Source organism: Ranitomeya variabilis, chromosome 2 (assembly GCF_051348905.1).
Source record: "Ranitomeya variabilis isolate aRanVar5 chromosome 2, aRanVar5.hap1, whole genome shotgun sequence".
NCBI lineage: Eukaryota > Metazoa > Chordata > Amphibia > Anura > Dendrobatidae > Ranitomeya > Ranitomeya variabilis.
In genome coordinates, this window is record NC_135233.1 from 103,298,783 (window position 1) to 103,317,377 (window position 18,595).

The window sequence follows — 18,595 nt, forward strand, 5'->3', positions numbered from 1 at the left end:
ATGGGGCCATAATGAACGGTGCAGAGCATTATATATGGCACAGCTTTATATGGAGCGTCTATGGGGCCATAATGAACGGTGCAGAGCATTCTATATGGCACAGCTTTATAAGGAGCATCTATGGGGCTATAATGAATGGTGCAGAGCATTGTATATGGGGCCATAATGAACGGTGCAGAGCATTATATATGGCACAGCTTTATATGGAGCATCTATGGGGCCATAATGAACGGCGCAGAGCATTCTATATGGCACAGCTTTATAAGGAGCATCTATGGGGCCATAATGAACGGTGCAGAGCATTCTATATGGCACAGCTTTATAAGGAGCATCTATGGGGCCATAATGAACGGTGCAGAGCATTCTATATGGCACAGCTATATATGGATCATCTATGGGGCAATAATCAACGGTATGGAGCATTATATATGGCACAGCTTTATATGGAACCTCCTTTGCGGCAATAATGAACAGTATGGAGCATCTATTTTTACTTTTGAAATTCACCGGTAACTGCTGTATTTTCCACCCTAGGCTTATACTCGAATCAATAAGTTTTCCCAGTTTTTTGTGGCAAAATTAGGGGGGTCGGCTTATACTCGGGTCGGCTTATACTCAAGTATATACGGTACTTAAAGTGGCCACTTGCAAGTTGTTCTCCTGTTTGAATCTCCTCTGAAGAGTGGCATCATGGGCTCCTCAAAACAACTGTCAAATGATCTGAAAACAAAGATTATTCAACATAGTTGTTCAGGGGAAAGATACAAAAAGATGTCTAAGAGATTTAACCTGTCAATTTCCACTCTGAGGAACATAGTAAGGAAATGGAAGAACACAGGTACAGTTCTTGTTAAGGCCAGAAGTGGCAGGCCAAGAAAAACATCAGAAAGGCAGAGAAGAAGAATGGTGAGATCAGTCAAGGACAATCCTCAGACCACCTCCAGAGAGCTGCAGCATCAACTTGCTGCAGATGGTCTCAATGTGCATCAGTCAACTATACAACGCACTTTGCACAAGGAGAAGCTGTATGGGAGAGTGATGCGAAAGAAGCCGTTTCTGCAAGCACGCCACAAACAGAGTCGGATGAGGTATGCAAAAGCACATTTGGAGAAGCCAATTTCTTTTTGGAAGAAGGTCCTGTGGACTGATGAAACCAAGATTGAGTTGTTTGGTCATACAAAAAGGCGTTATACATGGGGCAAAAAAACACAGCATTCCAAGAAAAACACTTGCTACCCACAGTAAAATTTGGTGGAGGTTCCATCATGCTTTGGGGCTGTGTGGCCAATGCCGGCACCGGGAATCTTGTTAAAGTTGAGGGACGCATGGATTCCTCTCATTATCAGCAGATTCTTGACAATAATGTTCATGAATCAGTGACAAAGTTGAAGTTACGCAGGAGGTGGATCTTTCAGCAAGACAATGATCCAAAACACCGCTCCAAATCTACTCAGGCATTCATGCAGAGGAACAATTACACTGTTCTGGAATGGCCATCCCAGTCCCCAGACCTGAATATCATTGAACATCTGTGGGATCATTTGAAGAGGGCTGTCCATGCTTGGCGACCATCAAACTTAAAGAGAACCTGTCACCCCGTTTTTTCAGTATGAGATAAAAATACCGTTAAATAGGGCCTGAGCTGTGCCTTACAATAGAGTATTTTTTGTTCCCTGATTCCCCACCTATGCTGCCGAAATACCTTGCTTATCTTCCCGGCGTTGGCGTAGTGGTTCGCATGTGAACTCCGCTTCAGGAAAATGGCCGCCGTGATCTCCATCTGCGCACGCGCGGCATCCCGCGGCCATTTTCCTGAAGCCCCGGGAAACAGAGCACTCCATCTGCGCACGCGCGGCCTCAGGAAGATGGCCGCCGCCACCGATAACCAGGGGAATAGCACAGATCGCGCTCTTTTTTGGCTGTTGCGCATGTGAGAACCACTGCGTCTTCTTGCAGTCACAGCTGTACTTACGAGAGCTTCAATCAGCAAGATATCTTGAGTAAACAGTATTTACTTCATACTGGATAAACATGAGATACAATTCAGTGTCACACAGTCCGTGCACTGAGGCATATAACACATTCAAGAAAAAGAAAAACAGGAAGTAAGAAAAACAACCAACAATTGAGAGCTTCCCTCCCCACATTACAGCAAGTATATAACTTTACACACTATCGCCATCTGCTGTCTGGTTAGTATAAAGTCCTCCTTTCACTTATAATAAGTCCTAATCTGTTGCATATGCCAACACAATAAACCTCATTTCAAGGCAGAAACATTACTGTGTCCAACAGTTATTAGATATATGAAACTGAAATAGCTGTTGCAAAAAAAAACAATTTTTATAAAACATTAAGCTTAAGATTAATAGGGGTGCCCAAACTTTTTCATATAACTGTAAGTACTCTAGCGTCATCAATTCTATAAGATGTATTTTATAACATTTGCACCTGGAGTCGGTAAGCCAAACCTTCGACTATGACTCCTCAATTTCCCTGACTTCCAATTCCACGACTCTGACTCCAAACACTGCCTCAGTAACTAGCATGTACATAAGGTGCAGCACAGATTCATCTCAACTAACAGCCTTAGATCAGGAACAGAACAGACATTTGACTTTTTATAACTTTCCCAAATTATTGTGAAAACTTTTACAGCACATCCTGCACTGAACTACTGAACAGAAAAAAGAAAATGATTCAGCTCACCCTTGTGATGGTATTTTCACAGCCCATGAGAAATTTGATCCGAGCACGGAAACGTCTCTGCTTGACGCCAGGTACTTGTGCATGAAAATGAAGGTATCCAGCTCAGGAAAGAGGGATTTTTGGTACTCACCGTAAAATCTCTTTCTTGGAGCCTTCATTGGGGGACACAGGTAACCATGGGTGAATGCTGCTGTCGCTAGGAGGCTGACACTATGCAAAAAAAGGAAAATAACTCTTCCTCTACAGTATACACCCACCGACAGGCGGGAAGTACCTCAGTTAGTGTTAAAGCAGTAGGAGAAGCAACGAAAACTCAACATATGTACCAATCCAACAACGGAGGCACATAGACCAAATAATAGTACAACATATGTACCAATCCAACATGAAGACACATAGATCAAATAATGGTACAACATACCAAATAATGGTACCACATACGTGCCAATGCAACAACGGAGGTACATTAATGGTACAAACAGTTAGGGAGGGTACTGTGTCCCCCAATGAAGGCTCCAAGAAAGAGATTTTACGATGAGTACCAAAAATCCCTCTTTCTTTATCGCTTCATTGGGGGACAGAGGTAAACATGGGACGTCCCAAAGCAGTCCCTAGGGTGGGAAACAGGAAGATTCAAGGAATAAATAGGCTCAGGTCGGTCGGTGCAAAACCGCCACCTGCAGCACCTTCCTTCCGAGACCTGAATCAGACTAGGCATGGTATGAACCCTGTAAAGACTAACAAAAGAGGACAAAGATGACCAGGTTGCGGCCTTACAGTCTGGAAAGCCAAATCCTGGTAACGAACAGCCTAGGAGGCCCCCACCGCAGGGCGGAGTGAGCCTTCACCCCCGGGGGAGCCTGCACCGTCGGAAGAGGCTGTTTGTCCTGAACGCGGAATGCCTAACGGCAATAGAGAAACTAGAAGCTAGGAGCCCTTTAAGGCAACCTTCAGAGATGATGAGCAGGGAATCAGATTGGCGAAAAGGAGCAGTCCTTGAAAGGTAGACTCGGAGAGCTGTGTCGGAATCCAGCTTGTTGAGGGGCTTCTCCAGGGGATGGACTGGAGAGACACAGAAGGAAGGTCAATGACTTCGTTAATGAGAAAGGAAAAGACCACCTCGGGAAGAAAGGAAGGGCCAGGCCCGAGAACCACCTTGTCCTGATAGGACAATGCCGCTAATTTGGAAACTCTCCTGATGGACATAATTGAACAAAGAGAAATGTCATGTGTTGAATGGGCTAAAACAGGGGCGCACTGCGGCGCGCCTAAGACAAGATTAAAATCCCATGGATTTATTGGAGGATAATAAGGAGAAGCCAGGAGGGCGACTCCTTGAAGAAAACCAAGAATGAAAGAAAAACGGATGTAGGGACCAGACCCTTGTCCATACTCCACCAAAAGAAGGCCTTTCAGTATTTGTAGTAGATACGCAAGGATGCTGGTTTCCCGGTCCCAATCATGGTCTGAATGACCAGACGGGAAAAAACCAGCCTCCCCCAGGACTATGGCCTCAACGGCCATGCTGTTAAAGACAGAGACTATGAACTCTGGTGGAAGACGGAACTTTGAGAGAGAGGATCTGGACGGCCTGGAAGCTTCCCATGGGCGTCTATGAACATATTCACCGGGCCTTTCTTGGCCAATCCGAAGATAACAGGAATATAGGGATCCCTACTTCCTTTATCCTTTTCACAACTCTCGGGCCGAGGGGAGAGACGGGAAAGGAGAGAGCAGATGGAATTGTGACCATATATTGCTAGAGCATTGCAACAGGTGGCTAGCAGGTCCTGGGATCTGGCTACGAACCAAGGAACCTTGTGGTTTATCCAAGACGCCACGAGGACAACACCCGGAGAGCCCCATTTCAGCGTATATGGATAAAGACAGCGGGGCTGAGCCATTAGCTGCCCAAAGCGAGACCCAGATGGCTCAGAAAATTGATTGCCCGGTTTCCTACCCTCGGAATGTGCACGGCTGATATGGCGGAAACGTTACGCTCTGTCTCTCGCAGAAACCTTGTTAACTCTGACTTCACTTGTTTGATGCGAGTACCGCCTTAACGGTTTATGTAAACCTCAGCCGTGGCATTGTCTCTTGGGCGTTCCAGTGGCCCTGCGCTGTGTGATGAAGAAAAAAACGGCTCCGCAAAAGATGAGACTGGCGTTGTTGGTGAAAACCTGCCACTAGAGAGGAAAGAGGAACTTCTTTTATAGGACTGATGCCAACGGCGTCACCAGATGAGGGACTGCCTCACTCTGAGAGAAAGAAGCACAGGATTGTCCATGGAGATGACAAGAGCGCCTGCTGAAGGGGGCGGGCATGGAACTGGGCAAAAGGAACAGTTTCCGAGGCGACAATCCATTTCCCCTAGAACTCCTATGCAGGACCATAGGAGAAGAGAAGCTGATCGCTTTAGAGTACAGAAAACCCCTGGCAGAGGGATGAACAACCTTCTCCTATGGAAGGAAGAGACGGGCTTGGGTCATGTCGACCCCATACCTAGAAACACCAAGTACTGAGCAAAGGTGAGGGAGGACCTTTCTCTGTTTATAATCTAGCTGAGATGGACCCGGATATGTAGAGTAAACTGAAGACTCTGGTTGCAGTCTCAGCGGGAAGGCTCATTGATCAGAAGATAGTTTAAGTAGGGAAATATGAAAAATCCCTTGCATAGAAGAATGACCCTGATGGCTGCCATGACGTAAATAGTCTGGGAGCAGAGTGTCATGCGGGTACTGGGTAGACTACGGCTGATTACTCGGGCCCCTGCAATATCCCTCAGACTAGGGAAAACCCTGTCTGACCCTCTCCCAAAATTTACACTGATGGTGTGCTTGTCTGGGCCACCAGGCCTGACCCTGACTCCTGTTTCAGTCCTATGCTGAAACCTCCACCCAGTGATTAGACCACACACCAACCCCTACAGAAAGCACAGACAGAGAAAACTAAAAACGCACCATGCCGCAGACACACAGGAAACACTATAATGTGCACAGGGCAAAACAAATACAAATATAGGAAGGAGAAATATGACAAAGGATAATACATCACCAGATACAATATTTCTTCTCCTAGACCACCACTCCAGACCGAGATCACCAGGCACAAGACACAAGCTATAATCGGCGACGCCCAAAGTCCAGAATGACTATTTAAAGGCCACGGGCGTGACCCACCCTCCAACCCAATTACCAGCTAGATTAACCCCGGACAACCTGGATAAAGTCTAGCCAGCGCCACTGAGCGTATAGTGGACGAATGTGGAATTACCGCTGTCTGTCGGACGCCCTAGTGTGAATAGCGTCCGACATGACAGTACCCCGCATTCTACGAGGGACCCCAGGGCCCTCACGACTTATAGGACCCGGCTTGTCCGGATGGCGGCGGTGAAACATACTAACCAGCCGGTCCGCATGTATGTCCGAAGCTGGTACCCAAGACCTCTCCTCCAGCCCATAACCACGCCAGTGTACCAGGTACTGTAATGTGCGGCGCACTATACGAGAGTCAACCACCTTGGAGACTTCAAACTCCAAATTGCCATCCACCAAGACTGGAGGTGGCATCGGTGCCGCGTCCACAGAACCCACCACCTTCTTTAAAAGAGATCTGTGAAACACATTGTGTATCTTATATACCGTAGGAAGCTCCAATCGGTAGGCTACCGGGTTAATGATGGCGGTGACCCTAAATGGACCAATAAACCTAGGACCCAATTTCAGGGATGGTACTTTGAGTTTTATGTTTTTTGTGGACAACCACACCCAATCACCCACACTCAGGTCTGGACCTGGCACACGTCTACTGTCAGCCATTCGTTTGTACCTTGCACCCACGCTCAGCAAGCGCTGTTTCACTCTCCTCCAAACGGATGACAGTTGTGCTCCTAGCTGGTCCTCCTCCGGAACGCCAGCAGAGCCACCCTGACGCACAAAATTGAGGATGGTGCCCGTAAACACAAAAAAAGGGGACTTCCCAGATGATTCCTGGCGGTGATTATTAATGGCAAACTCAGCCAAAGGAAGGAACGTCGACCACTCCTCCTGGTTGTCAGAAACAAAGCAGCGTAAGTACTGCTCCAAATTCTGGTTCATACACTCGGTCTGACCATTTGACTGAGGATGAAGCGCCAAAGAATGCGACAACTTGATCCCCAGCCATGAGCAAAATGCTTTCCAAAACTTTGCCACAAACTGAGTACCCCTATCAGCCACTATGTCAGACGGGACCCCATGAAGTCTGACCACCTCCTGCACAAAAACCTGAGCCAGAGTCTTCGTGTTAGGCAATGAAGGCAAGGACACCAAGTGCGACATCTTTGAGAACCGATCAACAACCACCAAGATGACCGTGTTCCCAGCTGAGGAGGGCAAGTCTGTAATAAAATCCATGGAGATCTCCGTCCATGGCCTACTGGGTACCCCTAGAGGATGTAATGAGCCAGCAGGACGGGAGCGAGGCGTCTTAGCCGTAGCACACGTGGTACATGCTGATACGTACGAGACCACATCCTGTCGGATTTTGGGCCACCAAAACCGACGCAACACCAACTCCAAGGTACCCCTAACCCCTGGATGACCAGCCAGAACAGCATCATGATGCTCACCCAACACCTTTAGGCGAAGATGGAGCGGTACAAATGATTTGTTAATGGGAAGCTATGGTGGTACTTCCTCCTGAGCCTCGGCAATCTCAGCCTCAACCTCTGTCGTGAGAGCCGAGACCACTACACCCTTTTGGAGGATGGGTACCGGATCTTCCCGAGGTTCTCCCCCCGGAAAAAACCTGGACAAAGCATCTGCCTTAGTTTTCTTAGACCCCGGTCGGTACGTAACAAAAAAGTTGAACTGCGTGAAAAACAATGCCCAGCGAGCCTGCCTGGGGGACAGACGCTTGGCTGACTCTAAATAAAGCAGATTTTTATGGTCGTTGATAACTGTAACCTGGTGGACCGACCCCTCCAAGAAGTGTCGCCATTCCTCAAAAGCCAACTTGATAGCCAACAACTCCCTGTTGCCGATATCGTAATTACGTTCGGCGGGCGACAGCTTCTTGGAAAAGTAGGCGCATGGACGCAACTCGCCCAAGGATGAGCCTTGTGACAGCACCGCCCCCACTCCAACCTCAGACGCATCGACTTCCACGGTAAACGATTTTGATACGTCCGGTTGCACCAGAATGGGGGCCGAAGCAAAACTGTTCTTCAGAAATTCGAATGCGCGCCCAGCAGCCTCAGGCCAGGTGGAAAAATTGGTACCCTTTTTCGTCATGTCAGTAAGCGGTTTAGCAAGGGTAGAAAAATCTTTGATAAATTTTCTATAATAATTACAAAATCCAAGGAACAGCGGGAGTGCTTTTAGGTTATCAGGCCGTTCCCAATGCAGCACCGCTTGCACCTTAGCGGCGTCCATTTTAAACCCTGAAGTAGACACAATATAACCCAAGAAAGGCAACTCCTGAACCGAAAAAACACATTTCTCCAGTTTTGCATAGAGCTTATTTTCTCTGAGTAGCTGTAACTCCTGCCTCACATACTCTATATGAGTATCACGGTCGCATGAATAAATGAGAATGTCATCTAGGTACACAATAACGAATTTCCCCAGTACATGCGAGAATACATCATTTATGAAATGTTGAAATACAGCAGGCACGTTTGTCAACCCAAATGGCATCACCAAATTTTCAAAATGACCCTCAGGAGTATTAAAAGCCGTCTTCCACTCATCACCTTGACGGACTCTTATGAGGTTGTACGCCCCCCTGAGGCCAAGCTTGGAAAACCACTTAGCACCAGCCACCTGGTTGAACAAATCAGGTATCAGTGGCATAGGGTATGGATCACGAACCGTAATCTGGTTTAACTCCCTGAAATCCAGACACAGGCATAGTCCGCCATCTTTCTTCTTAACGAAGAAGAACCCCGCTGCCACCGGCGAGGACGAAGGCCTGACGTGCCCTTTGCTCAAACTCTCAGTAATGTAGTCCTTTAAAGCTTGTCTCTCGGCAATTTGGCCCCTGGTTTAAACCTAATAGTACAGTCATAGGGTCGATGTGGTGGCAATTCTGAGCAACCCTTCTCAGAGAACACATCTGCGAAATCCAGCAGTGACTCAGGAATGCTGGGAGTCACAGCGGACACACATGTGGCCAGGCAATTCTCCTGGCAGAATCCGCTCCACTGAATTATGTCCTGAGTTTTCCAGTCAGTCACCGGGTTGTGTGTAGACAACCATGGAAAACCCAAAACCATTTGTGCAGGAAGATTACTGAGCACCCTACATGTAACTTGCTCAGAATGTAGGACCCCAATGTGGAGTTTAACCTCAGCCACAAACTCAGTAATCTTCCCCTGTGGGAGTGGAGTAGCATTGATGGTGACCACCCGGATAGGATGAGGCAGTTTTTCGACCGTGAACCCGGCCGTGCGCGCAAACTCCTCATCAATGAGATTAGTGGCTGACCCACTATCCACAAAAACAGTGATTGGCAGCTCTCTGCCAGCGACCATAACTCTGGCAGGAAGCATACATTGAGAGACCACCATGGAGGATATGTATAAGCTCAGATTGGCCTCCTCCACACCCTCTGAGCTTAGTAGTTTTCCGCCGTTGCACTTTTCTTAGAAAACAGAGGACAAGCATTAACATAATGCCCTTTTTTTTACCACAGCAAAAACAGGCTCCCTGCTTCCTGAGTGAGGGGGCTCAATGATGTGACATCCCTGCGATTTGCATAGGCTCCATGGGCTCACCTGCAGCAACCTCACGTGCACCTACGCCCTCCCCCATAAGTGGTGTCTCTTGCACCCCCTGACGCAAACGGCGATCAATGCGGATAACAAGACTCATGGCAGACTCTAGAGAAGCAGGAGTCTCATACATCAGGAGGGCTTGTTTAACCCTTCTCAAAACCCCATGTACAAACTGACTCCGCAACGCCGGGTCATTCCATTGTGTGTCCACCGCCCAGCAGCGAAATTCAGAACAGTAATCCTCCGCCATTCGCTCCCCCGGGCGGAGAGCGCGTATTTTAGATTCGGCTAGAGCCAATCTGTCAGGATCATCATATATGAGCCCAAGAGCAGAAAAAAAAAACTCCACTGAGTTAAATGCAGCTGAATCAGATGGTAATGAAAATGCCCATGCTTGGGGGTCTCCGTTCAGTAATGACAATACCAGGCCCACATGCTGAGCCTCATTACCTGAGGAAACCAGGCGCATACGAAAATATAGTTTGCAAGCTTCACGAAAAACAACAAATTTACTGCGTTCCCCAGCAAACCTCTCAGGTAAAGGAATCTTTGGCTCTGTAAGGCTACTTTCACACTTGCGTTTGGAGCAGCTGCGGACTTCCTCCGTGAAGCCCCGCCCTCCGCCGCTAGCTCCGCCTATTTCTGCATGCGGCCAGCATGCGGCCCGTGCACCTATATTTAACATTAGGTACGCAGGTCGTGCCGCAGTATGCGGAAGCATCCGCATGCGTCGTTTTGACAATGCGGAAAAAAAAAAAGCTGCTACAAGCTGCGTCCTACGCTGGTCTCCGCATCGTCAAAACGATGCATGCGGCTGCCTCCGCATACTGCGGCACGAGCTGCGTACCTAATGTTAAATATAAGTGCACAGGCCACATGCCGGCCGCATGCAGAAATATGCAGAGCTAGCGGCGGAGGGCGGGGCTTCACGGAGGAAGTCCGCAGCCCTCCGCAGCTGCTCCAAACGCAAGTGTGAAAGCGGCCTAACTACCTGCATTTTCAGCTTGCACATTAGATACTACAAGACCCTGTTGCTGAACTGCCCCCTTCAACTCAGTGACCTGTAAGGACAGCGCCTCCAACTGGCGGGTTATGGAAGTCATGGGATCCATAGCAGCCAAAATTTATTTGGGCCGATTATAATGTCATGCGGGTACTGGGTAGACTACGGCTGATTACTCGGGCCCCTGTAATATCCCTCAGACTAGGGAAAACCCTGTCTGACCCTCTCCCAGAATTTACACTGATGGTGTGCTTGTCTGGGCCACCAGGCCTGACCCTGACTCCTGTTTCAGTCCTATGCTGAAACCTCCACCCGCCACCCAGTGATTAGACCACACACCAACCCCTACAGAAAGCACAGACAGGGAAAACTAAAAACGCACCACGCTGCAGACACACAGGAAAACACTATAACGTGCACAGGGCAAAACAAATACAAATATAGGAAGGAGAAATATGACAAAGGATAATACACCACCAGATACGATATTTCTTCTCCTAGACCACCACTCCAGACCGAGATCACCAGGCACAAGACACAAGCTATAATCGGCGACGCCCAAAGTCCAGAATGACTATTTAAAGGCCACGGGCGTGACCCACCCTCCAACCCAATTACCAGCTAGATTAACCCCGGACAACCTGGATAAAGTCTAGCCGGCGCCATTGAGTGTATAGTGGACGAATGTGAAATTACCGCTGTCTGTCGGACGCCCTAGTGTGAATAGCGTCCGACATGACACAGAGGCTAGGATGAAGGGGAGGGCCGTGAACTGATAAGGAGCCTCCTGGATCGGACATCATAGGAGCCTCTGAAGCTAAACACAAACAAAAATGTGAGGAAAATTCTCCCGAGTCCATGAAAGTGATTACCAAACTTAGTTACATCGTCCTGAAAAGACAGGACCGAACATGACCGGTAAACCGCTCGAGGACTAAAAACGGAGGAGCGTTCCGCCTTTCTTTGAGACTAAGAAAGAATAGAATAGAACCCTGAGAACAGTACATTCCTGGGGACGGGTACAATTACTTCTATAAAATGGCAAGTAAAGACAGCCTGAAGAACGATTGGGGGCCGCGACGTATGTCTTGACGGGCGAAAAACCAAAAGGAAGCTTCTTTCTGGGGAGAAGAACGGTCGATATTGTACCTGGAAGTCGCTATCTCTCTCGAGGTTGAAGCAACCTTTTCCTATTAAAAGGACATTAGGTTTGGACCGGAAAAGTGAGGTGTTTTTCCCGCCAGTGGCATCCGAAACTAGAGACTTGGGAGGCAAAACCAGTGAGTCCAGAGAATGCGACGAATGGCAACAATGCTGCCGGTAGTCGTGACTGAACAACCAGCCGCACCAAAAGGGGAGCGGACACAAGATATTTGCTGGCATGGGCCATCTGATCAGCCAGATCTGGCCTCCCATCTGGAGGAGCGGCCGCTAGAATACCTTGACGAAGTATTCTTGCCCCGACAGACATGGAATTTGACACCTAGGTGTAGGCAAATGTGGGACAGAGAGAGGCGCCTGCCGCCTCCAAGGGTGACTTAACAAAGGATTCAATCTGTCTATCTGTAGAATTCTTAAGGGTACTGTCACACAGTGGCACTTTGGTCGCTACGACGGTACGATCCGTGACGTTCCAGCGATATCCATACGATATCGCAGTGTCTGACACGCTACTGCGATCAGGGACCCCGCTGAGAATCGTACGTAGTAGCAGATCGTTTGAAACTTTATTTCGTCGCTGGATCTCCCGCTGTCATCGCTGGATCGTTGTGTGTGACACCGATCCAGCGATGCGTTCGCTTGTAACCAGGGTAAACATTGGGTTACTAAGCGCAGGGCCGCGCTTAGTAACCCGATGTTTACCGTGGTTACCAGCGTAAAAGTAAAAAAAAAAAAAACGTACATACTCACATTCCGGTGTCCTTCAGGTCCCTCGCAGTCTGCTTCCCACTCTGACTGACTGCCGGCCGGAAAGTGAAAGCAGATCACAGCGGTGACGTCACCGCTGTGATTTGCTTTCACTTTATGGCGGCACTCAGTCAGAGCGGGAAGCAGACGGCAAGGGACCTGAAGGACACCGGAATGTGAGTATGTACGGTTTGTTTTTTTTTACTTTTACGCTGGTAACCAGGGTAAACATCGGGTTACTAAGCGCGGCCCTGCGCTTAGTAACCCGATGTTTGCCCTGGTTATCCGGGACCTCGGCATCGTTGGTCGCTGGAGAGCTGTCTGTGTGACAGCTCTCCAGCGACCACACAACGACTTTCCAACGATCACGGCCAGGTCGTATCGCTGGTCGTGATCGTTGGAAAGTTGCAGAGTGTGACAGTACCCTAAGGGATGCACTGATCAGTAGAGACAAGGCTGTCTAGGAAGACAGGCGAGAAGGTGGCGGATCCACCTTAGGGATTCTGCCCATTTATCAAGAAGGCCTGCTCTAAAGGGGTAGAGGATGTGTAGCTTCCTCCTACCTGGGAGGCGCTTTTCAGAGTGCTACCAGTGTTTAGACATAGTCATGACATGTTCCCTGATCAGAAGAAATTCCGGGAAAAACATTTTTACCCATTTGAAAGTAACGGAGTGCTCGTGAGCAGGAGCCTCGTCCTTCCGTAGGTTCAGAAATTTGGTATTTTGCCAAGATAAGGTTATTGAGCGTATCTTGCATCTTTCAGGTCTGGTCCGTATCGGACTCAGACTCAGACTGGGAATCCATATCTGACCCAAAAACCACCTCCGCGGAGGGGCATGGGATTAGGAATGCGTCCAGGAGAAAGTAGAGGGACCAGCCCGTTCTTTTGGTTTGTACGCCATCTGTCCCTGTGAAGGATGCAGTCGGGTACGTGCGAATCACCGTGAGAGGTGTTTGGAGCACTGGTGGCAGAAGACAAATGTGTAGAACGCTCCAGGACCTGGACCAGGGACTGTGAGAGTTTGGTCAGATCTGAGACCAACTGTGACCTGGCAACAGCCCACTCCGGAAGGAGGGGAGTGCTCTCATCCCGGGTGTTAGAGGGTTTCTTTGAATGCCACTGCTCTTATACGGATGGCACAAGCATCGCGGATTATAGGGACAGGAATGGGCCTCCCAGAGATTGGGCATAAGTAATAGGCTAGGGCTACAGCTGGGAGAGCTAAGCCCTTGTGAAGAGAGAAAATAACCAGTCTGAGCTGGTCCTACCTGATAACAGGCTGTCAATGTTCAGGCTGCAGTATCACCAGAACCAGGTTAATGATGGATGCCTGTTGTGCCCTTCGGAAGACGATAAGACGATGGTGGCTGCACGATTCTTCATACGGTTTCGAATCTTCACTCAACCTGCAGGCAGAGATACACTATGTCCCCCCCCCCCCCCGTGGGGGGGGGGGCGCGTGTATCTGGAGAGAGGGATAGAGAAAAAACACTCTTTCATTGGGCCAGGTACATATAATTATGCGAAGCCTCCGCACCGACATTGACAGGACCGGAAATTGGCATTAAAGAAGGTCCTAGTCCAGTATGAAAATTGGCCACGTCTGACAGTGTCAGGAAGTGGGGGCCCCAAAGTTGGGGACTAAGTTAGCAAAGGACATGGGATTATGTGTAGTCTCGGCACCCACGGTGACAGGGCTGGTAAACGAAGGTCCTAGTCTGCGTCTGGTGGAAGTAGGGGCCCTTCCGTTGACTGTGCCGCCAGAGGAGTGCACCGGGTAGGGAGAGGAGGCCCCTTGATAGGGAGAAAAGCGCGCGATAAATGCGCGCACTTAATGCGAAGGGCGTTAACGAACCACTAGCTGAGGACGAAGATGGAGGAGGAATGGAGGCCTCGTGGGGAAGGGGGGAGTGGTTAAGCGCACAGCCAATGACCGGGAAGAGAGAGAAACCCGATAGGTCCAGCGGCAGAAGGGGGCGTGTGAGCTGTATTAAAATATCGCTGGGCGCCAAGAAAGCGCGGGCGATTAGGAGGCGTGGCCGACCGGCCCAAACTCATGGAAAGTGAAAGTAAAAAGGGGAGCCGCAGCGCTGAATGGAGGCAAGTGGATAGCGATTCGCTAGAGCCTGCGCGCGAGGACAACGCCTGGAATAGACGGCAGGGCAGCTCAGACAGGTCCACGGGAGGGAAGGGAGCCAGCGTCTTCATACAGTTTCGTAATACAAACACAATCCCCTTCCCCCCGGTATATCTTCATTACCTTAATATTCAGCGCTGTATGGTGAGGGTCGTCCAGGGGCCCAAGGGAAGGCAGGGACGCTGGAGAGTAGAACACTCTTCCAGGAGACGGCATCAACCCCCTTAGGGAAAAGGGGGGGAGGTCACCGCTGGTGACTACCGTCTCCCTCTCAGCCCTCTCCGAGGAGAGGGGTGAGGAGGAAATTCGGCAAGGACCGGCCACCAAGCTCACCCTGAGGCACCAATGAAGGCGCAGGGGAGAAATGTCCTGCCAGCAGGCCTGAGTGTTGCGATGTGGGTGACACCACACTGCTCGCTCAGCCGCTAATAATGGGAAGGCAGAGTGAATTAATTCCCTGATTCCCTAAGGCTATGTGCACACGATGCAGATTTGGTGCAGAATTTTCTGCACAAAATCTGTACAAAATCTGCATCTTCTGGCAGAAAACGCAGCTGACAATTCCTGCGTTTTTTATGCGTTTCTAATGCGTTTTTTGTGTTTTTCGTGCGTTTATTGCAGTGCAGTTTTGGTGTGCGTTTTTTATGCGTTTTTTTATGCTGATTTGTCAGCTTTTTTTAAAGCTAAATAAAGAGATAAAGAGATAAAGTTTTAAAAAATATATATATATTTACATGATGTCATTTCCTAGTCCAACCTCTTCTCAATCAAATTTCACAACGTGCGTCGGTACGTCGGCCCGACGCATAGCGACGGACCCCTACCGACACAAGTGTGAAAGAGGCCTTTATGAGCGTTGAATTAAAAAAAAAAAACGGCGTGGGCTCCCGCACAATTTTCTGTGCCAGAGGGGGAAAGCCGACGGCCGGGGGCCAATATTTGTAGCCTGCTATGAATATCAGCCCGCAGCTGTCTGCGTAGCCTTTACCTGCTATTAAAATAGGGGCACCCTCCAAAAAAAATGATGTGGGGTCCCCCTATATTTTATAGCCAGAAAGGCTACGCAGCCAGCTGCGGGCTGATATTCATAGCCTAGAGAGGGGCCATGGATATTGGGCCCCCCCGGCTACAACTACCAGCCTGCAGCCGCCCCAGAAATGGCGCATCTCTAAGATAATAATAATAATAATCTTTATTTTTATATAGCGCTAACATATTATGCAGCGCTTTACAGTTTACATTATCATCACTGTCCCCGATGGGGCTCACAATCTAAATTCCCTATCAGTATGTCTTTGGAATGTGGGAGGAAACCGGAGTGCCCGGAGGAAACCCACGCAAACACGGAGAGAACATACAAACTCTTTGCAGATGTTGTCCAAGGTGGGATTAGAACCCAGGACTCCAGCGCTGCAAGGCTGCTGTGCTACCCACTGCGCCACCGTGCTGCCACCGATGCGCCAAATCTGGCGCTTAGCCTCTCTCTTCCCACTCCCGTGTAGCGGTGGGATATGGGGTAATAAGGGGTTAATGTCACCTTGACATTGTAAGGTGACGTTAACCCCAGTTAATAATGGAGAGGCGTCTATAAGACTCCTATCCATTATTAACCCCAAATTACTGAACACAAAAAAAAAGACACAGGAAAAAGTATTTTAATATTCTAAATTTTACCATACTTAAAGGGCCACTGTCACCCCCTCCAGCTGTTATAAACTAAAAGAGCCACATTGTGCAGCAGTAATGCTGCAGTCTAACAAGGTGGCTCTTTTAGTTTTTGATTCCGTTATTCCCTCAATAAAGCGTTTTAAAATTTGCCCTAAATACCTGTCCTTAGACCTGGAGGCAGGTCCGAAGCCTCCTCTGTGAATCTCCCAACGGCCGTCACTCTTCTCTTCTGGGGATGTGGTCGCCGCCCCCTTCGCGCTGTTTCTTCTTAAATCCGGCGCCTGCGCTGTGCGTGCCTGCCTGGGACAGGCGCAGTCTTCATTGTCCGTCAATAGGTCAGATGCAGGGTGCCTGCCTGTGCCGGCAGTGCGGCCACCCTGTTGCTGAATCCCCGCCTCGCACTGTGTTATTCATTATGCACAGTGAGGGGCTGGGGTTCCTGGGCATGCGCACTGCGCTGTTCAGACGCTCCCCCGGTCCCCCGCCTTCCAGCGTTATTTGCGGCTGCTTCATTCCAAACGCTGGCAAGGAAACCTGTATATTCCGGCAACGCTGGAAGGCGGGGGACCGGGGGAGCGTCTGAACAGCGCAGTGCGCATGCCCAGGAATACCAGCCCCGCACTGTGCATAATGAATAACACAGTGCGGGGCGGGGATTCAGCAACAGGGTGGCCGCACTGCCCGCACAGGCGCAGTCAGGCACCCTGGATCTGAGCTATGAAGGACAATGAAGACTGCGCCTGCACCAGGCAGGCACGCAAAGCGCAGGCGCCGGATTTAAGAAACAGCGCGAAGGGGGCGGCGACCACATCCCCAGAAGAGAAGAGTGACGGCCGTTGGGAGATTCACAGAGGAGGCTTCGGACCGCCTCCAGGTCTACAGACAGGTAGTTAGGGCAAATTTTAAAACGCTTTATTGAGGGAATAACTGAATCAAAAACTAAAAGAGCCACCTTGTTAGACTGCAGCATTACTGCTGCACAAGGTGGCTCTTTTAGTTTATAACGGCTGGAGGGGGTGACAGTGGCCCTTTAATCCCTTGATGATCTGTAGTCTTTTCCGACGTAGTCCACTAATATCGAGTGTCCCACGACGATCTGCCATGGAGAACAGCCACACAAGGAGATGTGACTGCTCTCCATGGCTGCCAAAACACACTGACAGGAGCTAAAGCTCCTGCAGTGTGCCTGCGCATGCGCGCGAGTTTACCGGAGTTCAATGAACTCCGGGACTCTCGCTTTACGACACTGCTGCGTGAGAAATTTCACGGCAGTTCAATTGCCGTAAAGTGAGCTCCCGGAGTTCATTTAACTCCATGAAACGAACGGGCAGCTCCGATACACTGCAGGAGCGATTAACTCCTGCAGTGTATCACCGGAGGACGTCGTGGGACAACCTATACTATGGATTACGACGGAAAAGATTTATTTATTTTTTTTACATTTTGGGACAAGGATGATCGTGGATGGTGGCCTTCGGGGACGTATGTGGTGAGTATGTACTACATGTTATATGTGTGTTTGTGTTTTTAACCCATTGTAGTCAGTCGCCTGACGATGGGATAACTCTCCCATCATCACATTTCGATGGGAGTAGTCCCACCCGACGAATGACTACAATGAGTCACTACTGACAGACACAGACACACACATAGACACAGACACTATACATACCATTTCTACCATACGACTCCATTTTCGCTACACTCCGCCCACACACTTCCTCCACACCACTGACGTCACTTCCTTCTGCTGCGGTTTTGACACCCAAATCCGCATAAAATCTGCAGATGGTATTTACATCTGCAGTTTTTATGCGGATTTGACCCACAAAATGGGAGTCAATGGGTGCAGAAACGCTGCAGTTCTGCACAAAAGAAGTGACATGCACTTCTTTGAAATCTGCAGCGTTTCTGCACTGATTTTTCTCCACAGCTTTTTTTTTTCACATTGATTTAAATTGTACTGTAAATCACAGTGCAGTTCTGCAGCGTTTCTGCTACAGAAAAAAACGCTGCAGAACTGCACTAAATCTGCATCATGTGCACACAGCCTAAAAGTTGAATCTGAAAAAACAAAATAAATAATTAGTAAAACACAACAAACCTGCGAAAGCAAAAATTGATTAGCTGCGGATCTGGGAGATCCAGGTCCGCCTCCTACAGACACTAAGCACGCCACAAACTGAGGTACTTCCTGCCTGTCGGTAGGTGTATACTGTAGAGGAGGAGCTACTTTCCTTATTTTTGCATAGTGTCAGCCTCCTAGCGACAGCAGCATACACCCATGGTTACCTGTGTCCCCCAATGAAGCGATAAAGAAATAACGTTTCAGTGAAACTGAGGACTAAGAGCACTATACGTGTTCGAAACGCGTCCAGTTATTTCAAGGCATTCCTTCCTCCAGTATGCAC